General features: G+C 38.3%; 1 pseudogene; it reads left to right on the top strand.

Moving 5' to 3' along the window:
- The window catches only part of LOC101644752, a 5,512-nt pseudogene extending 4,156 nt beyond the window's left edge, over positions 1-1,356 (top strand).
- Positions 1,357-7,311: the final 5,955 nt, after the last annotated feature.

The following is a 7,311-nucleotide window of genomic DNA, read 5'->3' as shown; positions in this document are numbered from 1 at the left end:
GAGAGCAAATGTTTTGAGAATGATGAGGGCAATGAATGTACAAATGTGCTTTACACAATTGATGTATGGATTGTGATAAGAGTTGTATGAGTCCCTAATAAAACGATTAAAAAATAAAGAAAGAAAATTATAAGGACAATGAATGTACAAATGTGGTTGACAAAATGGATGTATGTATGTATTTTGATAAGAGTTGTATGAGTCCCTAATAAAATTATTTTTTAAGAGAAAAAAAAGAAAACTTGCTAAAGATATTGTGGTCGATGGTCCTCAATATGAACACGTATGGAATTTTTTGAATTCCAAATGAGGACACAGCGTCAATGAATTGTTTCCCTGTTTACTCTTTTCTAAAAGATGCTTCAGCCATGTTGAACCACAGAGTCTTACATATGTCTCAGAATTCTTCCTGCTGGGGCTCTCTGGAGATCCAGAACTGCAGCCCCTTCTCTTTGGGATGCTTCTGTTCGTGTCCCTGGTTACTGTGCTTGGGAACCTGATCATCATCCTGGCTGTCAGCTATGATGCCCAGCTTCACACCCCCATGTATTTCTTTCTCTCCAACCTGTCTTTGGCTGACATTGGTTTCACATCCACCACAGTCCCAAAGTTGATTGCAGACATCCAAACTCACAGCAGAGTCATATCCTGTGCAGGATGCCTGACCCAGATGTTGTTTTTTATGCTTTTTATATGTACTGATAGTCTGTTTGGACAGTCTGCTCCTGGCTGCGATGGCCTATGACCGATTTGTGGCCATCTGTCATCCTTTGCACTACCGGGTTATCATGAACCCTTGCCTATGTGGCTTACTGGTTTTGGTGTCCATTTTCATCAGCCTTTTGGTCTCCTAGTTGAACAATTCGGTAGTGTTGCTAGTTATTTTTTTTAAGAAAGTGGAAATTGCTCATTTCTTCTGTGACCCATCTCAACTTCTCAATCTTGCCTGTTCTGACGCATTCACCGATAGCATAGTGATGTACATTGTCGGTGCCCTGTCTGGTTTTCTTCCAATTTCAGGGATCTTTTTCTCTTATTATAGAATAGTTTCCTCTGTTCTGAGAGTCCAGTCCTCAAGTGGGAACTATAAAGCCTTTCCACCTGTGGCTCTCACCTGTCAGTTGTTTGCTTATTTTATGGAACAGGTCTTGGAGTGTACCTCAGTTCAGCTGTCTCATCTTCCCCCAGGAAAGGTGCCCTGGCCTCAGTGATGTACTGTACACTGTGTTCACCCCTATGCTAAATCCTTTCGTCTACAGCCTGAGGAACAGGGACATCAAGAAAGCCCCATGGAGGCTTTTCAGTAGAGCAAGGCAATCCTTTTGCCTTATTTTTGTTTTTCAAGTTAAAAAATAAAAACCTAACATTGAGAACTAGAAATTGTATATATCATGCTACACCATTGTTGTAGTTTTCATTCTCTATGCTTCATATAAAAATATTACTTCTTTTCTTATGTTTTGAATGGACTTGGGGGCGTATTCTGGGACACTTCATACGTCACAGCTGCCCTATGACTAAATCCTATTGTTCTTACCTCTGAAGTCTTCTTTGGTTTCTCATCAATGACCTAAGGCACTTGGAGAAATACACAACTCTCTTTTTATATGTTTAAAATCTGTATCCATTTTCAGGGTTCATGTGTATTTTCCATACAACTTTTGTATCTACTGAATCGTGTTTTGCAGGTTATACATGGGAATGTATGTCATTATCCTTCACCTTAGTTCTTATTGTAATCTTCTATAAAGCTTTAAAAATAATAATAACTCACCATCAGAGATTCTGATAACTAGATTGGGGTGACTTGAGCATGCATATTTTATTTGATTTATTTATTAATCATTTTATTGGGGCTCTTACAGCTCTTACAACAATCCACACATTAACTGTATCAATCACATTTGTGCATATGATGCCATCACCATTTTCAAAGCCTTTGCTTTCTACTTGAGCCCATGGTATCAGCTCCTCTTTTTGCCCCTCCCTTCCCCACCCTCCCACTCTTGTGAAACCTTGATAAAATATTATTTTCATAGATTACACCATCTGTTCTTTCCCTTGATCCCCATTTCTGTTGTTCATCCCTTTGGTGGGGTGGGTGGTAGATTATAAGTTGATCATTGTAATCAGTTCACCCTTTCTTCCCCTTTTATACTCCCCACACACACACCCATTCCCCCTACCCTCATTACTGCGCCCATTACTGTTTCTGAGGGGTTATCTGTTCTAGATTCTATGTGTTGAAAGCTCTTAGCTGTACTGATGTACAGGTCCAGTCTATCCGGATTTGTAAGGTATAACTGGAGTCATGATCATGTAGGAGAGGAAGCATTAAAGAACTACAGGAATGTGTGTGTTTTGTAGGTGATACAATGCACCCTGGCTGGCTCGACCCTTCCTTGTGATCCTTCTGTGAGAGGTTGTCCAATTGTCTAAAATGGGCTTTGGGTATCCATTTTGACCGTCCACGTTTGCATCAATATGATTGTTTGTTTTGGATCTTCTGATGACTGATACCTGATCCCATGGACACATCGTGATCACACAGGCTGGTGTGGTTCTTCCCTGTGAGCATTTTAAAGAAATATCCCAGTAAGCTGTACAGCGCAGCCACAGTAAAGTGCTTCACCTCTAAGCCAGATCTTTTGTCTTGAGTCCTATATTGCTCATGGGCAGATAATGAAGAATGTCGAGTTTAGAGCTCAAATAGGGAAGATAACAGGGAACCTCCTCTGCCATCAGGTAATGTGATTTTCTTACACATTCTTCATAAGACCTTTTCACATGTAGTCTTACTACATCCTGTTGTTGCTGTTGGCTGTTGTTTGGCTGCAACTCGTGGCAACCTTATTTTATAACGAATGAACCATTATCTTGCCCGGCATCACCTTCATGATGGTTGGTATATATGAGTCCATTGCTAATGGATCAGTTCATCTGGAAGGAGTCTCTTGTTTTTGTTGGTCCTCTACAGAACCAAAGATGATCTCTTTACTCTAATAATTGACCTTTTCTGATGGCATGTCCAAAGTAAGCAAGTCTCTACCTTGCCACCCTTGCTTCCATGAGAGATGCTGGTTGTATTTCTGCTAAAATGCTCATTCTCCACACACTTGGTCATATATATTGATTTTTAAGCGATTGTTTCTCTGTTACAATTTCTATACTTTGAAATTTAAAGTGTTGTTAGTTACCATTGAGTCAGTTACTACCCAGAGTGACCCGTGTATAACAGAACAAAACACAGCCTGTGCTGCCCTCACAATTGTGATATTTGAGCTCATTGTTGCAGTTACTGTTTCCATCCATCTCATTGAGGATTTGTTTTGCTGACTCTCTCCTTCATCGAGCATTTTGTCTTTCTCAAGGACAGCTCTTTCCTGATAAATGTCCTAAGTACATGACCAATCTTATCACCCTCATTTCTAAGGAACAGTCTGCTTATACTACCAACACAGATATCTTCTAACACTGATATATTAAGAGTAGGTATCTTGTAATCACTGATTTATCTGACTTTATTTCAAGAAACCAAACCAAACTTACTGCTACAGAGTTAGTTCTGTGTCATAGCAACCCTAGAGGGCAGGGTAGAACTGCCTCAGTGAATTTCCAAGTCTGTAACTCTTGATGGGGCTAGAAAGCTTCATCTTTCTCCCATGGAGCTGTTGAGTTTGAACTGCTGATCTTGTGGTTAGCAGCCCAGTGCATAATCACTACACCATCAGCGGTCAGTAATGCTTACTATACCCTAAAAAACCACAACTTTTTCCTTTATACCCCCCAGCCCTTCATTTAGTAGGTATACCTTTCTCTTATTATCTTTGTGTTATGACATTGGTAATTTCCTACATTTTGGTCTTTCAAAACTAACCAATTCCTTATTTTAAATAATCTTTATTTCAATAACTAGTGTTTTTTTCTCTTTTTTTGCCTGAAACCCAACTGACAAACTGTGACACAGTATAAATGTCTGTTGTAAGATAGATTAAATCATCAGATTGCAAAACGTGCTCAGGGAAGAATCATGGTTAGTCATGGTTTTCTCGCTGAGATTTAAGAGATATAGTACCTCTTGCTGTGTTGCTATACTGGTGCCTAATCATCATGACATCATCCAAGTCATCAGAGATGATTGGATATTTATCTTCTTTTACATCACTTTAAGATACCAAAGGTAAGCACTTTCTTTTCCATAGCAACAATCTTGTTTGGACTTCATTTTAGTCACAATTTCACGTTTCTCAATTCCAAATATTTTTAGATAATGCCATGCATACTTCCTTTACATATTGGCTCATTTAAAAGTTGTTTAATGACCAGTTTAATTTTCTCTGCTTTTTACCACAAAGGTAAGTCACCATTACAGCCATGAGGAATTGGTGGAAGGAATGCACATGGCAAAGGTGAAGTGGCGAGACAAGATGTGTTGTTATGTGATATTTGTATCTTTATTTTTAGTCCCTTTCTTATTGGTACAACTTATTAAGCTAATGCTTTATCTTGTACATTTATCTTGTAATGGTTTTTATCTTCTACATATTATTAGATGGGGAAAAAAATTAATGCTCATAATAACAAAAACAAGTGAAGCATTTGTTTCTCTCAAAATTAATAAAAATCTTTATACAGTGTCTAGTGGTTCAGTGAGGAAAGAATTATTTGATGTGTGAATGAAAAATGTTGTCACTGTCAGGTCTAAGATACTGAGTGGATAAGTACCAAATTTCTACCTAAACTATGGTATATTCTGAGTGTAGAGGATAATGATATTCTATTCCTCACTCATAAACTGCTTGATAACTCATTATGTAAACATAAATTCTAACAGCTTCTGTCATAGTGAACTCATGATATAGAGTAGCAATATGCCATTTAATTACTATATTATTAAATCACTACCTTTTTTATACACTTATGTAAACATATCCAAAAAAGCCCCCAAATACTTGATAAATATCAAATAACACTGCCTTTTGATATCACACAGCAGCCTCTCCTCACTTTATTTTACCTCTTTTAACTTCAAGCTTTGTCAAGAATGCTATTGAGTAACTAGTACTATGCATGCGGCAAATGCTGGATTGAAATGTGCTAAGAGGTTCATAGTAGCCAAGACACAATGCCGTGACAACCTATGTCAGGATCAAGATCTCAGATAACAGAAATGGTGTGAGATTTGGAGGCAGCTTCTCCACACCACACTTTACCATGAAAAAAAAAAAAAAGGAGGGACTCGAATGTGATGTGAAACATCCACTTAACTTCCTCATAGCGAAGGGACTAGAATTTGGAGGTTACCAGGGGGTCAGGGATATAAAGTAATAGGCTAGGGCATATAGGTGCTAACTTGGGTGAAGGTGAAGATTGTAGTGTACAAGAGGTTTCTGGGCAAAAGAAGGAGGTTGAAACAGGGTGAGTTATTGGGAAACTTGGTGTGTTATTCTAGGTAGACTAGAGAAACAAATCCAAAGAAATCATGTATATAAGAGAGAGTTTTATATAAAATGTAAGTGCACATTAAGAAAGCATCTCAACACAGTCCAGTCCAAGCCCATAAATCTGACATTAGTCCATATGTCTGACACCGATTTACAATGTCCTTCTCAAAGCCGCAAAACACACGCCATGATGCTGACTGCAGGAAGAAAGATGAATCAGTCAGCGTGTAAGCATCTCAGCATTGACAGGGATCTTCACGCAGCTGCTCCAGCACCCAGGGCTGCATCAGGGTAGATTCATGTGGCTGCTCCTCAGGGATGTCTCACAGGAAGTGAGCCTTGCCAGCCAAAGCAGGGAACTGGCTAAGGCAGCTTCACCCTGGTCTGACCATCAGAGAGCAAGAGTCCAGAGAGCCACAAAGGTGAGGCTCACCGAGCTATTCATCTCTGCGCCTTTCAATTAACCCTACATGTGTTTATCGGACCAGCTTGGCACAAGAAACCTTAACTATCACACTTGGTAAATTGTTTAAACTGTTGAATATAAAAAAAATTATCTTCTCTGTAAACTCCTACCTCACAATAAGCTTTTAAAAAAAGGAAGTAGTATCAGATTCTTAGTACCAAAGACCTAAAACTCCCTGAATTACATGATGACTAAAACAATGAGTTTACAGATATTAAAATTATGGATTATATTTGTAATTCAAAGAAGAGACTACATTTTAAAAATAGTTAAAATTAATTTAATGTTACATCATATTAAGAGGAATTGTGCAACATCATCACAATAAATTTCAGAACATTTTGGTTTCTTACTTATTGTTGTCAGCTCCCCATTGCTCCCAAAACTCCCCTATCATTCCCCTAGATAATTATTAAACTGGCTACTATAGATTGAGCCAATCTCTATAGATTTCTCTCCTGGATTTCATATACAGAAAACCATTCAAAGCAAAAACAGGAAGCAAAGAAGAAAAAGACACCAACAACAATGAAAAAAGAAGACAAAGAAAAACTCAAAAGAAAATAAGTAGAAAATATTAAAATCTAAAACAACTGTGAGCAAAAGAGAGATGTAGGGATATGGTCTTTACATTTTAGCCTAACTACATCTGCCATGATAGATTTCATAAGGCTCTCTATTTGATAGCAAGGTTTTTTAAATCCCAGAATTCTGATCACAGGGGATTCACCAGAGGCTTAATCTCTGTGGGGATTCTGCAAATGGAGTTTGGGCTTCCACTGTCACCCATAGCCTTCTGAAAACCAAGTGCTCACAATTTAAGTTCTGCTACCGTTCTCTCCTTCTATTTGTGTTGTATGGTTTACAGTCCTTGATCACATGCACTGGTGTGCCCCTTCTCTGAACTTAGTTGACAGCTCACTCATGTAGCTGCTTGTGTTAAGACAGGCCTTTAAGACCCCAGAGACTATTCTTTCTGATAGGCGGGCATTAGTTGGTTTCTGCACCATGCTTTGCTAGAGCACCCAGGATTTCAGTGATCATTTCATCAACCAGGGCTGTGTCATAAGATCTACTTGTTCTTAGATTAGGGCTAGAATTAAGTGCGATCCCCTCAAATATATATATATATATATACATATAATCTCAGGTTCATTTTAGAAACACCATTTTCATTTTATGATAGGGGATGTTTGTTATCAATCATCCCCTTGGGGCATAGTGTAATTCTATTGATAATGTCCTTGATTTAGAAATGTCCTTTTTGACAATGAATGTCATGTTATTTCTTTTGATTGTGTTATTCCTGACATAATTAATCATATGATTTTCTGATTCAAAACCACCCATCGCAGTCCATTTGAGCCCACTCATGCCCAGTCTATTGATCTTTATGTGTTC

This window comes from Echinops telfairi, unplaced genomic scaffold, assembly GCF_000313985.2.
Source record: "Echinops telfairi isolate 266 unplaced genomic scaffold, ASM31398v2 ScPeMD7_36;HRSCAF=134, whole genome shotgun sequence".
NCBI lineage: Eukaryota > Metazoa > Chordata > Mammalia > Afrosoricida > Tenrecidae > Echinops > Echinops telfairi.
Note: the sequence above shows the minus strand (reverse complement) of the source record. Positions and strands in the feature narration are given on the sequence as shown.